Source organism: Neodiprion lecontei, chromosome 3 (genome assembly GCF_021901455.1).
Source record: "Neodiprion lecontei isolate iyNeoLeco1 chromosome 3, iyNeoLeco1.1, whole genome shotgun sequence".
NCBI lineage: Eukaryota > Metazoa > Arthropoda > Insecta > Hymenoptera > Diprionidae > Neodiprion > Neodiprion lecontei.
In genome coordinates this window covers 21,638,143-21,657,037 of record NC_060262.1, presented here as the reverse complement: position 1 = coordinate 21,657,037, position 18,895 = coordinate 21,638,143, and the positions used below count along the sequence as shown (strand labels likewise).

Here is an 18,895-nt window from a genome sequence, read left to right as displayed (position 1 = left end):
GCTTGGGACGCTCGAAAGGGGCACCCCGGCTGCCCTCTCCCTCCGGCTGCCCATAACCAAACGGAAACATAAATGACAAAGCAGTTTCTCTCCCGAAATGACAAAGAATTTCGATTCTGAGATTACCTGGCTGCTGGAGGGCCCGGGATCGGGGACCGGGGTCCCCGTCAGGCCTCGAGTTTACGAGTTAAATTACACGGGAGAAAAGAATTTTATTCCATAGACCCGGTGGCGGCGCTCGAGAAGAGAGACAGAGAGAACGACCCGGTGTCTGATAACTTTCGTGTTTCTATTCCTCTCCCCGTCTGTATATACGAATCACCTTTTATATTGCCTCGAATCACACCCGTCCTGTACCCACACCTAGTAGCCCCCTTTCTTCCTACGCCCACCCTCTTCTTTCTCCCAAGATTCTCCCAAGATCCTTTCCAACGCGGCATACAGGCTTCCGCTTCTTATTTCGCGCGCGCTTCCTGCTCACCGACAATTATCATCTGCGTAGAGATTCCTTGTCAAGGTCTAGACACAGCCGAACGGATTGATTGCACCAGCAGCTGACTGTTTCGGTGATTTCACGCATCCTCACGAAAGGCATTCAGTAGTGTTCTGATACTTTCTCCTAATCATCGAGAAGAATGTGAATTCAGTAGTGACTAGTCTCTAGAACCACGAACTGAAATGGATTGACCGTCAACGAGGAGTTTCTTTTCAAGAACGCTAGAGGAGCTTCCATCCGAGATACTCGTCAACTAGAAATTTCGTGACGAAGATTGTTCGGCTTCTCTTGTTCAAGTTAAATCCAATAGCTGCCTAACCGCGTCTCATCAGAGCGAAGACTTCGCGTCTTGTGTGCCTCACATATCAATGAACAGCAGAAAGAAAGAAGCGTCGTCAAGCATACGTTATGCCGCATCGTCGATCACCGGCGTTTTAAGCCCGTGAGTGAATTTCTTTCATTTTTATAATGGATCGCGAAGACGGTTTCACTGATGACGTACCGGGCCACGTAGAATAGAACCACTGTCTACCTCTCCGTATCCCTGTAATCACTCCTTTCCTCTCTTTCTCCCCGCTTCTCCCCTTCAACCTTCACGTGCGTCAATATTCGCAGTAGATTGTCGAGCACAGGTACCCCATAGACTTCCGGAGCTGCTATATCAGCCTACAGTCATATCTTTCGTTGATACAGAGGCACAGGGGCGAGGAGTGAGTGCCAGCAAGCGATACTCGAGCCTGAAATTCTCGCGTGTGCAACACCTTTTTCCCTTGACAGTTTAAAAGAATCAGTGAAATCCAACGGTTAACCAGCATTGATTTCCGGTATCCTTATGATTCTTGAATATTGTATCCCAACACGACAGACACTCTCCATAACTTCCTGCTCTAGGGGGTCGGGTGGTGGTGGTGCTTTGACGTATGAAATCGGTAAGTCAGACAGCGTCCTAGTTCGCGAATCGATTGGCACAGCCGTGTGAAACCCATATTGATACGTAACAGTAGCAACGCGAGTTACGAGTCATAGTTGCGAGCGTGAAGTCAGCATGCAAGCAAGAAGTTATTCAGAGTTCGGCGTTCGATCGGTAGATTTGCGAGGGCCGATGTCGTAGGTCAGGGGTACCCGCGACTAGTCGAGATTTTCCTCCGCGGATCCGAGCGTCTCCGGCGTCCGGCGTCGAATCAGGAGAGAGCGGGACGAAGAGGACGCGACGCGGAGGATGGTAGCCGCGACGCGAGGGCGGGGCGGTGGGGGGGAAACGGGGCCCGTGCCCCGACGCCGAGGCCTTGCGGGCCCCGGAGAACGCGAGCCAGCCAATCGGCGGATGGGACTCGTCTTCGAAGACGGCTGCGGCTGCCTCCTCCTCCAACTCCGGGCCGCGCGACGACGCCTCCGCTGTCCTCGGGGGGGACCGAGGGGGAACGGCGAGGGGCCTCACAGTGTGGGTGCCCCACACGTTACACGGGGGGCTGCTGCCGCCTCCGACCCGTGGCCGCACAATGCCAGGGACGATCTTCGAGGACGCCTATTCCGCGGTGACGCGAGCAAGATTTAGTGCCGACGGGTCTCACCGACGAATGTCTTCGCCCCCTTTTCTCTCCCCCCCTTCCTCCTAACCCCGTCCCCCCTCCGCGTATTATACTCTACCTCCTGCCGCGGATTTTCAGTCTTGCCGGTTAATGCTATTAGGGATTCGCCAGGGGCCCCCGATTTTTACCCTCACGGCCTCGTGTTTATTCTATTCTTTCTCTGTAGGTAATCATCGGGATTACAGCTCTCACGATCAGTCCTCTCCGGGTATCGTTGCGGGGCCTTGTCGTTGCCCCCTGATATTCCACGATCCGATATAAAGGGCCCGCTACTGCTTTCGGATGTTCTAGGTTCCATGATCGATTTCTTTGAGCAGATTTTAACCAGTTTTAATCGAAATTTTTAGCTTGGAAAATTCACGATGACGCGAACTTTGTAAATTGTTGCAATGCTGACTCGGTGCTATACGATATATGTAGATTGACGTAAAGTGCGAGACTATTTAGTCGGCAACTTTTCTCGCACACGAGACGCTTTGTCGCAATATCAACGAGTCTCTTCTCGTCACGTGGAAGTAATTTTTTTTACATCCAACCAACGGCCTCAATAAACCGATGACTATGCTACAACGCGTAAAGTGAATCACGTTATTTCGTTGCTTATTATGAAAACTCGACAGCTTCAAATTGTCTCGCAGCCTTGCGCGTAGTGATTATTCTAACGTTAACGTTAAAGATCGAATGATTGATCATTGACTATGGACGCCGCGAACTCGGTAAGCGATACATTTATGCAGGGAGGACGAAAGCAGGTGATGAATTGTGAATCGAAGAGGAATTTCAGTGGATGCAGGCAGATACCGATCGCGTATACGGGTTTTAACGCGTTTACAGGTATATAAACATTCATCGACGTATACTAAATAATTAGGGTTCCTGTGAATCTAGCGCGTATTGCCAGCAATACGTACCGTCGATACCAAGTCCGCGTTATTCCAAGATCGCGCCGGGACGATGAATAATACATATGCATAATGCCGCGCCGCGGGATCGCGTTAAGCATTCTCGATGGCGCATAAAGAATGGCAGCGTAACAGTATAGGAGGCAGGATTTCTCATTTATTCTTAATAAGTTGGGCCAAGTGCGTTATACGCCTGTGGAGGGGCGAGAGGCGATCTCTTCGCTGGTTAGTCATACATTTATATAGACGATATAACCGCGCAGGGGATGCTGTGCCGAATCCGTGTCCGCACCCACGTATCCCTGTATAGAACACATCCGTGCGAGAGATACGTATCTCCTGGTTATTAATGTACGTCTGCTTCCCCCTCATCCCTTAACCCCGATCCTCGCCGGCACCCGTTTTCCTTCCCAAAAACTCGCCCCCCCATCCCCGAAAGCAGTCGATGCCTTGCCAAGAAGCGCGGAAAATCTGAAATTACGCGAAAACCTATCCAGCATATTCGTTCGCGGTGCTCAAACCAGTCTGATATTCCTTTCTTTGAGGGTGGGAAAAAGTAAGAGTCTTAAAAAAGATCCTACTACCCAATTTTCTTAATTGTTCTTTGACTTTTGTTTCATTTCTGACGTACATGCAATTGATTTTCACAAATAAATTCGTTCCGTTTTATATTTTTTTATACTTAGGTAAAGATCGAGAAGAAGCGAATCGAAATCGGTTGTTTTATAAACCGATTATTAATTTTTCAAAATGTTCTATGACGTGACAATGAAATCGTACTTATCGATTATTATGGGTTTACCTATTATGTGCCGGGTAATAAAAATATGACTAGTAAGAGTTGATGTGAAACTTTCTACAGTGTATTTCTATTTAACTTCCTTCGGGAAACGTATCTCAGACGAAAAATTTCATCGCTTTGTTTATCGAGTTTTTTCACCGGTGTTTTGTTGTTTTTCTATCTTTACAAATTGGGTCCGATTGGGTTTGGGAAAGACTCTTAAATTTTGTCTCATTCACCTGCTCAAGAAGATTTGCGAACTTTCGCCAAGGATGCAGAATTTTGAAAAAACGATCGAATAATTCGAATGCTTTACGTTAGATAATAAAATCACGCACGCGCATATCGAAAGTTGATCTTTGTTCAAAATATTATCCGATTGTCGGCCTTTTAAGCGGCTTAAGAATAACGAGCATTATATGTATAGAGTCGATCTGCATTAATATATATATATATATATAATTCGTGATTTGTCGGAAACATGGATTCGAGGGCAGGGTTGAGTATCGCTGGGTTTAACCGACGTAAGAATGAGTCTGTATTGATCACACTTGAGAAGCCTCCACCACTTCTCGAGTCCCTCATCCCTCCCGCCCTCCTCCGCAACCCTCGAGATATGAATTCCTAATACACAGCCGCGTCTCGAACGCTGGAAAAACTCGGTAACGCGCTTCTGTTATACGCTCCATCCCTTTTCCTCTTGTACCCTCATCCCCTGACTGTCCGCGTCTCATCCACCAGACGTGGACCAAGATCTTGGCCGTTATCCAACGGCAATCAGAGAGATATCTTTACTTTAATTCCCTTACTTTACAAAAGTGCGTACAAAGACGAGGCAAATGTGTTCCGTAGACCCGGATCTATGCAACTTATCATCCACGGGTAATTTGAAGTGCACAAATGAGAGGAAAGCTGTTTTAACGGGTGCCAAGATTGTTGCAAATCTGCAGTTGTAAGAGACGACACATCCCGACGTGAGCGAAAATAAACGGTACAAATTATGAGCTTGATATTTATCTACGAAAATACATATAATTTTATGCAAGAAAATGTTAAAGTATCTCCGTTTCTGATTATTAATAGTTTTCTTTCTCTTGGTCTACAGTTGGGAGGAAAAACCGTCAAAAACTCTTTGAACGGTATTGAAAGTTCGCGATGTTAAACTATATATAAAAAAAAAAAGACGTGATGTAGTTTTGTTTTTTGTGCGTGATTATACGGTAAATGCTGCGATTCTCGTGTTTTACAGAGAAGAGGAGTTGAGATTCCGCGAAGAATATCTGTCGCCGCTCGTCGCTACTGGAGCTCAAGACGTTGTTAGAAGAAAAGCGATCTATACATATAGTGGATGAATAATCGATGCCATTTGGGTGTTTGAATTCACTTTCGCCTTTATCGACGTCGTGGAAGCCCCGAAGGCACGAAGTAAAATACACGAGTCAAACAGACGAAAGCCTCGTATCCGGAATGATAAGCTTTTAGTTTTCTTGGTACGGGAGGATCGATAGAGCGTTGAAGCGATTGAACGAATTGAAGGGTGCGGATGGGCATACCTAATACCCTCTCGATTACAAACACGTCCTCGGATAATGTATAATCGGTGTAAAAAGCGTCGATCAAAGAGGGAGGGATAATGAAAGAGTAGCGCATTAAAAAAATGTCGATCGCATTTCCCCTCCTATGCCCTTTCCTCATTCATTTATTCTCTCGCCATTCTTTCTTTCCTTTTATCACTAGGTGCATGACAGGCAGGAAAGCATATACCATATACATTATAATGTACAAAACTCGGACATGTATAATTTCATACACATAAGCGTTGTGTAAAAAAGACCGTCGGTCGGTTATAACGTGCGGCAGAGACAATTATACAGGCACAACAGAGAAGTAACGCGCTCGCTGACGGAACCTCGTTTTAATGGTATTTTTGCGGGATGAAAATACGGCAATGCGAAGCGACGTAGCAATTTCATCTGCGGGGGAAACGCGTGGATTATGTATATAGGTACCTAGCTATGTAATACGCATAGCCCGCAGCTAAGCTAACCTGACTATAGCTAGCTAGCTATCCTCTTTGAGCCGGGTATAATCGGGCACAAGCAAATTAGCCGAATAATTACAGACGCGGAGGGCGGGGGGAGGGAGACGGGCTCCTCTCCTCTCCTCTCCTCTCCTCTTCGCTACTCTATTCTTCTCTCCTCTCCTCCTTGCCCGAGGTTCTCGCTCTCTTATTTTCATTCCTACTCCTCTCTCGCCGCAGAAACAATAATCGTCCGCGAAGAATCGCGTCATTATACCTGACTGCCATGCCTGCCTGCTACTGTCTCAAACAGTTATTATAACCGAGTTAAGGGGGCAAAACTACTGCGGAGCTGACGAAGAAGAAGTGTAACGACGATCTGGACGATCTTACAACGCGATGGAGAGAATTCACCTTTGCTTTCACTGAGGTAATTAACTCGTGCAATTATAACCGCGGCTCCGTGATCCGCTGCCCTTTGTGCGGGATGCCTTATTTTCTACCGATGGCTGTTTGGTAATTTTCGTGGCTCAGTCACGCAGCGTGAATCTGCTGGTGTGACTAACAATATTTTTGGGCCACACGAAGCATGTCTGCCGCAGGAACTGAGCGTCGTCGATTCTCGAGATCATCACGAAGAGCAGCTGATTTCGGATCGGTAACCGCTAAGCAGCTTCTTCCAAGGTTTTAGAAGAGATCGAAAGAGATACGTGCTGCATTCTTGGTGCGAAGCGAACTTTCATGCTCGTGGGTCTCGGTTCCATGGTTTTTGAAAACTTTTCTTTGACGGTGTTATTTTTTGTATTTTAGCGTGCCTGAGTGATTTCATCCGATTTGCGACAAAAACAGGGAGAAAAAACGATTGGAAATATTCAGAGAAATTACGCATCGTCGTGTTTGGTACCAAGTTGATTTTGCTGAAGAATTGCAGGATTTATGTAGATTATAAGAAATCGGTAATGTTATGCTTTGTTAAAATTGCGTATAACAAATTGATGAAAACATTACTTCACTGTAATTGAATGAATAAACAAAATTACTCGACTGATGTTACATTTTTAATTACTGCGATAAGGTCTCCAAGTGTGCCGAAATATCAATCTCTATTCCTGTTCATGACGAAGGTTAGTGACGAAAATTAAAACGTAGTCGTGTGACTCAAGCTTTTACCTAATGTTGATTGGTATCAATTATTTCGCAATGCAAAACCTCAAACGAATGGTCTACATAGATTCTTGGTAATTAATTGTACCGTTTATGGCGGTACGTGATGGGTATGCGGCAAAATGCCGCCAACCGTCAAAATCACAGACAAAAAATGTAGGCGTCTCAATGAAAAACTACCTAAACGGTAAATGGTACTCTTAAGAAGATGTTCGTAAAGTACGAAGATCTTTCTCTGAATCGTTTTCGAATAACAGTAAAAAACATGAAGTGTTTTGCATGAGGTTTCACACATAATTCTCGAGCGAATGCTCGTAAAATAATTTTTCGGAATTGTATAATAGCGAGATACAATTCAGTTCATTTGAGAAAAGTGATTAGATGACAAACGATGCGTACTGCATTAGTGATTAGTCGTAAACCTTGAAATTGAAATTTTTTCATAAATTTCATTAGTTGAGAACCATCAGTCAGACCCGTGTATAAGCGTAGGTTTACCCCTCTCACCGCCTGCCCCTGAGAAGCGCTCGCCAATTTCCATAAAGACTGATATTTTTTTCACGACATCAAATTCACCCAGGTTTTTTTTTTTTTTTTTTATAAGATTGCGAAATTTTATTTTGCAAATGCCGTGAAAAATATGAGTGTAATAAGATATCTCCAGAAAAATGAATTTATTACGTTGAAAGATTAATCAATTATTAAATAGTTTCTTTGGATCGAATTATAAATTCGATACAGCTGTACACTGTTAAAATGTTTCAAAACTTGGTGTATAAAATTTAACACATTCCGATGCGAAAGCCGATATTTTTTTCTCTCATCAATTCGGGTTGTGCAAATTTATTTATTCGAAATAAAACTTTGGTAAAAACCTTAAAATATAATTCTTGACTCATCGTGCAGCGTTGAATGAAAAATTAGTATGTGAATAAATAGTTATTCTGACTATACACAGAGAGAAAAATGTAATCAAATTAAATAAAATTTGTTTGAATCAGACAGATTTTCTATACTGCCACACAATTGACTAAAAATGATCTCTAGATTAGAAGAAACGTTTCGAATCTTATCATTGATATGCTTCGAATAAAAATTTAGATTTTTGCGTGGAAAAGAGTTTTAAAAAATCCAAAAAATCGATTATTCCAGCGCAGCTAAAACTGTTTGATATTATTATTTTTTTTTTTGTCGCTTCTGTACAGGTTTCACTGAAATTTGAATCCAGATTGTTTGCATCACAAGTCAGACACTCTAACGGTTGCCCCAAAGTATTTGATCGAGAATATCAAACAACGATTTATTTTAGAATGAGAAGGAAGCGAAAAAGTATCCCGGTCGAGTCATAAAAATATTTTGTCTAACCAACCAAACATTTCAAACACGTAAAATTTTTGTTGGCAAAATGCGGATTGAACATGAACGACGCTGTTGAACGAACTATTTTGTCAAAACCTCCGTACGAACAGCGAATTTTTTATGGAACAGTCGTTTTCTGAAAATCAATTTTGATGAACAAAACATTCAAACTTTTGAATCTGCCGATTTTGGATAATACATCTGACACTTTGCGAAGGAACCGTGAATTTCTTACCATTTCTCGAAAGCCTAGAATTTCTAGAAAGCCTAACGTCGAGTTAAGCAGATTGAAATTTTTGAGTGTAGAAAAGAGTCAAAGTCGAGTTAATTAGAATCCGCGGTGGCGTTCGCGTCTCTTGCCCGTTCCCGGAGTTCTAATCCTCCGGGTATCTGGTAGCTGATGAGGATTCCTCGCTGATGCGGAGGAGGAGGACGAGGACGAGGACACGAGCGAGCGCGGTTGTCGGGTCGGTGGCGAAGCGGCGGAGCGAGGATGAGCGTAATGCCTACCGGATAGTAATGACGTTGTTTAATGTTTAATCATAGCCGGCAAGTACGCGGGGAAGTATAATCAGAGTATAATTTGAGACAACAACTCTCGAGCCGCGTCCGCGAGGAGATCGGCGCGACGGACGGTTGCGGTCGACGCGGCTCCTCCGCAGCCTCCGTCTTCGGGGCGGGTAGGAGGTTCGAGTCTCCGGGTACGTGTGCCTCCTTACGCCGTCTTTCCCGGCTCGTTTCTCTCCTCACATACGGAATTCCTTGAAGGCATGCACCCGGAGTCCTCGACGAGGACAGCCAAGTGGCAGCCGGGAACCGAGTTAGTTCGGACACGGTATAGAGAATAATGTAGCACATTATAGCAGGGTATTAGAGTGGCCGGTAGCCGACTGGTCAGTTTTTTGCCGGATTCCTGTAGCGCCTTCAACAAACACGAGGGGAAGGAAGACGAAGAAGAAGAGGAGCGACCTCGTCGTTCACTCGCTTCACTCACGAGTTTTGTAATTTTAGAACCTCGAGCCGCACGCTGCGCACTCACACCTTGTCCTGTGCGCGCCGTTTCATCGAATACTTTCTCGATACTCGATGCCTTCTAAATACGGCCATCGATCCATCACTCAGCTCTCCGCTTCATCTTTCTTCGACCGCAAATTTCAACCTTGCCATTCTCAAACTCGTTTGAATTAAGCCCGACCTAGCTCTGCCGTTTACTACTTTTTATTATCAATGCTCTTATCTGTACTTTATATTCTCAATGGTCGGGAGAGAAGTGAGTATTTCTATCCGACGATTCGTCTCGGAATCTTCCGTCACTTCATTTTTACCACGTTGGAAGTTAGTAACGATTCGTGATGAGGAAAAACCGTTACTTTGTGATTTTGGAATTGTTTGAAATTCGGTGAACCGTACAGAACGAAACGTACTCATATCTTGGAATCTTCTTTCCTTCGGTCATTGTAAAAATAAGAAAATAGAGATTTTTTTCCCAGTGTTTCGTTACGATAACGTTACTAACTTCAATCTCGTACATTTTTAAAGAGCGAATAGAGAATTTAATCTCAAGAGCTTTTACCAATCGAATCGTGATGCTGTTGAATTTTCGACAAATCGTGAAATCGCGATTCAATACGATCACCGTAGAGTTTTCATGTTTGTCCATCAATGCGCAGCAAAGAGTGTTAAATATTTCGTAAACGGGATCTCGATCCTTCTTGAAAGCATAACGATAAGAGGATTCCAGAAGTACTTGCTTTAGATAATTGTTCGGCCCGGAGGATCGGAATTAATTTTTCGCGAAAAATCATTTTAGCCTCCACAAAATCATGCAGATGGTGTTACAGTATCGAAGGGTACATCTTACAGCATTGTGAAATTTCCCTATCTCGAGAGATAATTATTGGGCACGATGTCAAGTCAGAAGTTGAAGAAAGCGAAGGAAGTAAAAACGATGGTACGCACTGAAGTGAGCGTGTCACGTTCAAAAGCTGTTTCTTCCCCAGTTTCGGGTAACAATCGTGGATCTGTGCGCGTGTGCTTCGAGGCAACAAACAACAACAACAACAACGACAAGCGAGAAAGCAAACAAACGAGGAAAAAGCACGGAAAATACGGGTCGAATGACGGAGAGAGGAAAAAACAAAAATTGAAACAAAGAGGACCCGAGACTGAGGATTGGGCGTCGCGGTCGCGTGCGGCTGGTTTGTCAGTCTGTATTTACACGACAGGACAGGGCCCGTATCGTCCCTCTCTGAACGATCGCAGAGGACAATGGCGATTGTTACTATTCTTTACTCTCCGGGTGCGTTTTGTCCAATTTAACCCTTCCCACCTACGCTGAGCCTCTACGTGACCACCGCCCAGATACGATAGCCTAGATTCAGGCTCTTTCTTTCAATCGTGGCCGTTTGATCAATTAAATCACGTAATTTCGATTCCCCGATCCCTCGCAGACAGGCCACGATTTCATCGAATTCACGAATACAGGCGTATTTTAAGCGATTCTTTGTGTCTTTCTACTGGAGCTGTGCACTCAATTGTTTGTTCGATTGATCGAATAATCGGTCCTCTCTACTGCTTTTTTCTGTTTTTTTTAAACGATTATTCAATTAATTTGAAAAACAATTAGTCACAGTCTGCGATTAATCGCGCAGCCTCAGTTTCTGCCCTTTAGAAATCAAATTAGAATCAGATTTCGTCTTGCGGATAGATTTGGGTAACGGTTCTAGACTTCTTTTTGACCCGAGCTTTATTTTTGGAAATTATTAGAAGTTCAAAAAAGACTTGGTATAAATTTTAATTTTCTCAACAATTGTACCTACTGATGGGTATGCGTTCAAATTTATGCACCTATATTGGAAAAGATAGACGAATAAATTCAATGGTGAAACGTATGACAGCAAAGTTACCCAAATTTATTTCTACCGTAATTATAAAATTCGCGTTCACCGACATTGATAATCAGGGTAACCGAGAAGCTCTTCTAACGGCGTATTTTCAGGCCATACGTAAGTCATGGAGTTGGACCGCAGGCGCGATTCTCCGCGAAAAAATGTTTTTTCATCATTCTTTTATTTTCACCCCGAAAAAATAGCTGCCCCCCTAATCGTACACATCGGCAATAATTCGGGGTGGCGTAACTGCGACCATGCAGTGACTCACGCACGAAATATATCCACCTATAATAGCTGCAGAACTGCAGTAATGCAACGCGTAGGTATATAATGATTTATACTCGACTCGAGTTAGGTTTATAGTTCGCCCCTCGTTCCTGCTGCACGCGGCTTTTTTCCTCCACGCATTATATATATATATATAATACACACACGACACATGTAGAGACGGATGCGAGGTTGCGTGCGTATAGGTAAAAAATATTTTTCTCTCCATTTTATTTCTTCTCTCCTCTTCCCTTTATCGCTGTTTTAGCCTTTTTTTTAGGGAGAGAGACGGAAGGAGGGTCCTTCTCCTCTCTCACCCCAATGGACCGATTGTAGAACGGAGGAAGAGGCGGCTTTTCTCTCGCCTTTATATTCCTCTGTTCCGCCGTCGCCGGGTCGCGTTCCGCAGCCTGGATATTGTAGATCGATATAATTAATAGCGTCAAAGTATCGGGTGACATATGGCCGGAGAAACTGTTGCGATGCGCGGCTACCACCACCATGAAAACTATAACCAGTCTGCGGATTTACGCATTGGTATGTATAATGTTACCAGATTTGAATCATCGCCAATTTTCGATACCATCGAACCGATTAAATCCCGATTCAATGAAGCGAAAATTTTCGATAATCTTTCGTACACCCTTTCGAATTTTTCTACAGTGTTTTTTTTTCTCGGTTTTTGGGTTCTAGAGGAATATTTCATTGAATATTGTCGAGAATAAAGAAATTACACTCGATTCCGTTTTTACAGATTCAACGCACGACTTTTTCACCATTTTTCTCTCAATTTCAAAACTGATGTATTATTCAAACTCATTTTGTTTTCTTTTCCAACTGGCACTGGTATACTTTGGATCAAAGAATTACGGAAACATTTGACAAGCTTTGCAATTAATTTGGTTCAAAATATTTTTCAAAACAATCGCGATTCGCTCGAATTGACGAAGAACATAATATTCCAAAGTACTCGTACTTGAAAAAAAAAATTGTTTTTTTTTTTGCGAAGAAGTTGTCCAAGTGTAATGTAGAAAAGAAAAGAGAAACCGTTCTTCTTTCGCTAAGAGGTAAGAAAATAAAAACGGAACCGTCTGCTTTCCGATTTCCATACTACCTCAACGAGGGACGGAACCACGATGCGGTTCATAAAACGCGTGGCGCATATTTTCATGCAGAGGAATAAATCCGCGACGCGTGTTGCAACCCCTTTCGAAAATCCGAGGTAGAAGAAATCACCTGCAGGCATCCATTGGAGGATCATCTCGAGTCGTATAATACCTGAGCGCTGATTTATTATACGCGGTGCGCTTCTTCTTTCATGCGAATGTACATAATATGCATTTCGTTGAAGCGGAGTGCAGAAGCCGAAGTACAGACATCGGCTCGAGCCCTGCACCGGCAGGAAAAAGGGGCCGGCACTGAATAGTTTTGCATGCATGTCCTCTCGTCGATTCTGTAACTCGGTTCACCGACCGAGAAGTAGATTCGTACATGGGTACATACAAAATCACGTATATGGTCACGCGCCGTCGTGTATACATGCATAATTTCTCACCCCCAATGACACGAATCCGAATTCAAATTCAAATTCAAATGAAATTTAGATTTCAGCACGCGCCCAGTTCTCCGATTTATTCTTTGGACCAAAGATTTCCCGCCTCTCCCCCTTTCTTTGAACTTTGTTACCCCCGTGTTGCATTCACTATACTTTTAAATAATAGTTTTATCGAGTCCCTTTTGCGCCCTCATCACACCGATCTTCCCCAGCCGTTGAGGGTGTTCCACGCCTGTCGAAGGTTCAAACGCGCCGCTCTTTCTAGGCGTAGGGTATAAACTATAGGAAATCAATTTCTCCAGCGAATATTCCGGCTTTCTTTACTTTTTACACCCACCATTCTTATCCCCTGAAGCTTTTTTGTCGTCAGTTCTCTTAGCTTTTTTTCTCTTCTTATTTTTTCCCCCTCTTTCCTCATTTTTTCTACGGCACTCTCTGCAGTCCCTTCGTTGTTTTTTTTTTTTATTTACACTTTTTTGAATTTTTTTCTTCATATCCCTCCCTCCCTCCCTCCCTCTCTCTCTCTCTCTCTCTCACCCATCACTCTTTATAAACGACCGATTGTCCGGAGGGATGCGCTGTTTACACGAATACTAGACTGCGCTATGTGTAACCCATGGCCAGAGAAAAATAGTCCAGCGTTTATAACCTATCTTTACACCGGAGCAAGTCGATCGCTCGTTCGATCTCCGCGTATCGGATCATGACTGCTATCGCACAATGGACCTCACGATGACCGTCTCGGCGTCAATCGGAGGTCCTAAGAATTCTTCCCAAACTGATCCCTTTTGTTGGGATAAAAATGACCGGCCTTCTCCTTTCCTTCTCATCGATTGAAATGAAAAAATCAGGAAAAAAGAGTAAAGCATAAAAGTAGGTGTAAGAAAAATGAAATATTGACGAAATTAAATTTAAAATAAACCGAGGTTAGTCCCGTTGTTACTTCCATTTACGATGAAACAATATAGTTGTACAATCATCAAAATTTAAATTGGTTTTTATCAATTCCGTGAAACAACTTTTTGTTTTTCATGGCATGTTAAGGATCGTTTAGCAGAGGATTATTTCGCTGTTGGATAAATTAACGAACACGAATTATTTTGATAAGGCTCTAGGCTTTGTTACAAAAATAAAATGAACTGGGAATTTGAAATTGAAATCGAATTGAATTTCGGTGTTCTCGGGTATGCATAAAAATTTAAATCGTCAAAATAATTGTAATTTCTTCTTACTTTTCATGTGTATTAGAAGAGGCAAACCTGAACATACGGCCTTGCGGTCTAGAATACACGCGCTAATTCCCTTAATTCCATTAATTTCCACCGAAGGATTAATCCCTGCTGCTAAACTACACCGGCAGTGCTTCCCTGTCGGTTTCAATATAACGTGTCCAGGATAGGGTGCGGTCTTCTCGAGCTAACTTTGACACGACGCGTCGTTGTCCAGAGTTGATGCCCGCATACTCCTAATTACACATTCTTACTTCACGTTTACAGCTCCAAATATTTCACACTCCGTAGTCAAGTGTTCGACAAACTTCCAAGAGTATATCTGACTATTTTAAAGACTCATTTGTGACGTAATCGAATTAAGCGAACGTGTATTACTCCATTATTAAATTCTGCTATACACCAGGAATTGTGTTGATTTTAGAAGCTAAGACGATGGATTTGATGCAAGACTATTTCTCAAACACAGTTTTCCCCATTGATTCGTTTCCAATTATTATACGTTATACACGTCCTCGAATATTGCAATGTAATATCGACGTATGCGTGATTATAGGTATATAAAAGCATTGAAGCTCATTAGTCGTAATCTACACTGCAAATGATCTAAGAAATATTTTCATTGTCATTAATATTTAACTTTTAGACTTTTTTTTTCTTCCTGATTACCCCCTTTACCCCCCAGTGATTGGGTTTGGAAAGTATATCGAGTTTCGATTGCTGAGATCTGCCATTCTAATTGTTGCACTTTCCTCGAAACACAACAAAAAGAAGTAAAATGCAATGGTAACGTAAAGCATAATCACCAATTGAAAATACCTACTGTACAGAATAATCATTGGACAATATTCACAGATAGTCATCGGATGCATAAGGACATTTCCTGTGTGGTGGGAAATGGGATGAATGAAATTTTTGGATAAGCGAATGGTAGGTATACAAAAAAAAAACGAACGACTGAAAGAAAATACCAAGAAACAAGTAATAAAAACGAAACGATAAAGTAATCTTGTGATAGTATAGCTTTATTTTAGACTAGAACGGAAGAAAATAATATAATAATATTAATAATATAAAATAATAATAATAATAATAATAATAATAATAATAATAATAATAATAATAATAATAGTAATAATAATAATAATAGTAATAATAGTAATAATAGCAATAATCATGATAAATTATGTACACAAAAGAATGGGGTTGAACATACATACTAGCATTGTTTTGCATTTAGGGTTGGGTGACAGGGGGTGTTGTGAGTGTAAAATTTTTCAAGGATTTGCAAAAAAAAGGGGCCATACCCTCGTCGGAACGTGGCAAAAATCTGACAATACGCGACGCTAACGGCGATATTCTGCGTCGTGAAAAAACGCGTAACATACTCTTATTGTACAAAGAATCGTGTGCAACAAGGAATCGAACCGTTGCCTCGCGTATTTGCAACATTCGTCTTCGAATCGTCTACGACTCACATTTCAAACTTACGCGCAGCCCGAAAAACCCGAGACTGCATCCTTGTTCCAAAACATACTATTCCAGATGTTACGGTTTTGTTTTATGCATGCGACCTAATTCTCATTTTATATATATTCCCGCTGTTATGATTGATTGATTTTTCCCATGTGTAATACGTTCGCATCAAGGCGAGGACAGAGGGCAGTCACAAAAAAGGAGAAAGAGAGAGAGAGAGAGAGAGAAAATTACTATAATAAGAATAATGGCATATAAATCGTGACAGTAAAAATTCAGAGAAGAATCATAAATAACTAACGCCTCAAACAACAACAACAATGATAATAATAATAATAATGATAATAATAATAATAATAGCAATAATAATGATGATGATGATGATGATGATGATGATGATAATGGTTACGCTAATAAAATCGATGATAAAAATAAAAATAAAAATCGACATAATGACAATAATATTACATACAGTAATACTAATCATAATAATCATAATAATAAAAATAATAATGATAATAATAAGAATAATAATGATAATGATGATGATGATGATGATGATGATGCTGATTGTAAACGTCAAAGGATACCGTACTGATAACGATAGCGAAACGTACCAAGATATACGCATAGGTGTACATATATATGCATAGTCTGGTCGTAATATGGATGATCGGGGACAATTCGTAGTCATCACTTAGTGCGTGTGTGTGTGTGTGTGTAGTATGCTATTGCAAGCTGGTGACCGGTGCTGAATGTCGGAAGCAGAGTTTCGTCGAGTGGAGGGGGAGGGAGAGAAAAAGAGAGAGTGAGCACGATTCATACGGGAATTCCAATCTCCCGTAGGATGTTCAGGTGTGTAGGACGAAATCGTGCCGGGTTAATGAAGATTATACAAATTGTTCTCAATTTCATTTTAAACGTCTGTGAAAAAATTTGAAAGCTATTGTCTGTTCCATACCGGAGCTACGGTTACTTTCAATGTTTCGTGATTTTACATTGAGCCTTACAGTTTCCCATAAGAATCAATGTAAAATCGTAGAAGATTATATGTAAAAACATTGCGGTATGATTAAAAAAAAAAGTGATAACAGTTCGTATAATTTTCACTGACCTGGCACGATTTCGACCTACATGCCTGTACGTCATCCTTTTCCGCGTCGAAAAGTTACGAGAGAGATTTGTCGAGAGAAATCTATTCCACGCGATTCTTCCACCAACAATTTCTCTTTAAAATCAATGAAGTTATTCGGTGAAAATTTCATTTACTACTGTGATAATTAGGTGTCTGTATACAGGAGTTAAGTAGGGAACTACCAAGGTTATGCTCTTCCTCCCCCCGCCGATCAACATTCTGCATTTATAGCAGCCGGAAACTATACAGGAGCTCTCCAGGTTTCCAGAATTGGGACCTATCGTCGACAAGAGGACCCTAATCTGGCCTCGTAGGAAAGCTTTGAATCCGGACACATGTTATAAAAATATACATACATATATATACCTGTGTAATATTCATCTCTAGAGCATATTCGTAATTATTACATTATATCATTTTTAATAATGCGCATTGTATATTACTTACAAGGGGATAGCTCTATGAACCGGATTTTTATTCGCGCGTGTTCTCAGGGCAAAGATCGAGACGAGAATTGAAATAACACGAAAAAAAAAAACAGTAAAACTCGTAACACTAAAAATAAAAAAATAGGTACTCGATATTTTGTTCTAATGCATTTGCTTTTTTTTAAATATTCTTTTATACGATTAAGGGAATGATAGATAACGATTCAAGGGCAAGGGCGACGGGATAGGGATAGTTTTCTCCTATATATATATCCTAAGTAGGAATTAAAGCCGATATAGTCTGTCCTCCGTTCCTGGCTATACTATGATGAACTAAACGGTATACTTTTTTTTTCCTTTTTTCATTTTCATCTTCATCCTTTTTCTTTTCTTTTTCCATTACGATTCTCTCATCCTATTATATATATATATGTATATCCGTAATAATAATATTATTCTAAATCATAATATTAATCGTTTATCATAATTGAGTCAGTATTAAAACGACATAGGATATATCTGTATGTGCTAAATTGAAAAATATAATAATAATAATAATAATAGAATCGATCGTATGTGAATATAAATTCTAACATAGTTTTTACTATACATAGGTATAACATGATCTACCATCGTTCTGTGTCTACTATCGCTTCTTCCGTCTTCATCGAATATATCTAATTGTTCCTCATGTCATTACTTAACTTTACCTTTAATTGTCGTCGTTTCTTATTATTACTATTTTTCTACGCGTTTAAAAAGAATCACCGACAATGGCTCGTCCTCGGTATTACGTAACTCGTTCTATGTACCTAGGTAGGTAACAGACTAATTTCTAGGTTAACCAGGGTGTTGGAAAAAAAAACTTAAACGTTTCTTCTCTAGCTGCACTTTTTCTATCCTCGTGTATATTATCTGTTTACGTACCTAAATTTCGACAAATCTACCATATTTATTCTGTCTTGAAAACCGCATCTCTTTCATCGTGCCTCTTTTCCTTTCCTCTCTTTCTCTATCCGTGCTCACTTAACGCCTAGAATAGTCATCTGATAGGAACTTTCAGTATTGCCTAGCTCTGGATATATTATTTACTACATACTACTACATTACATAAAGATCATAGATAGATAGAAAGTTATAGATTCAATATTATGTATAAAGTATCGCGAAGTATGACGATTTCGAGGAGACGAATAGGAACGGCGGGGGGTTCTTTTTTTACTTTTTTTGTTTTTTCGACGGCAAGAGGGATTGGGTGCTGTATATGTATAGAAATAATGATAAGGGGGGTTAAACGATAAATGATAAATAACGGGCCCCCTAGATTATCACACGGGCCCATAATATACATATGTATATATATAGTTTTAATAGCGATATAAGCGAAGGTGGTAGGGGGAGGAGGTACCAACTCGTACGGCGTGACATCTTCCCCTTTCTTTGATCGGCAAAAAAATTTTTTAAAATGAAAAACAAAGAATAAAATGATTTTTCCGAGCCGTGTGTACTATACATAAATGAATATGCACGGGTAAAATAAACGCACACATACGACAACGACAACAGCAACAAGTAGACGCAATAATACATATACGTATAATTT

General features: G+C 41.2%; 1 protein-coding gene across 1 annotated transcript in view; it reads right to left on the bottom strand.

The window, feature by feature from the left end:
• LOC107219451 (zinc finger homeobox protein 4) overlaps positions 1-18,895 on the bottom strand; it is a 169,219-nt gene that overhangs the window by 45,343 nt on the left and 104,981 nt on the right. The gene's annotated exons all lie outside the window — the stretch shown is intronic.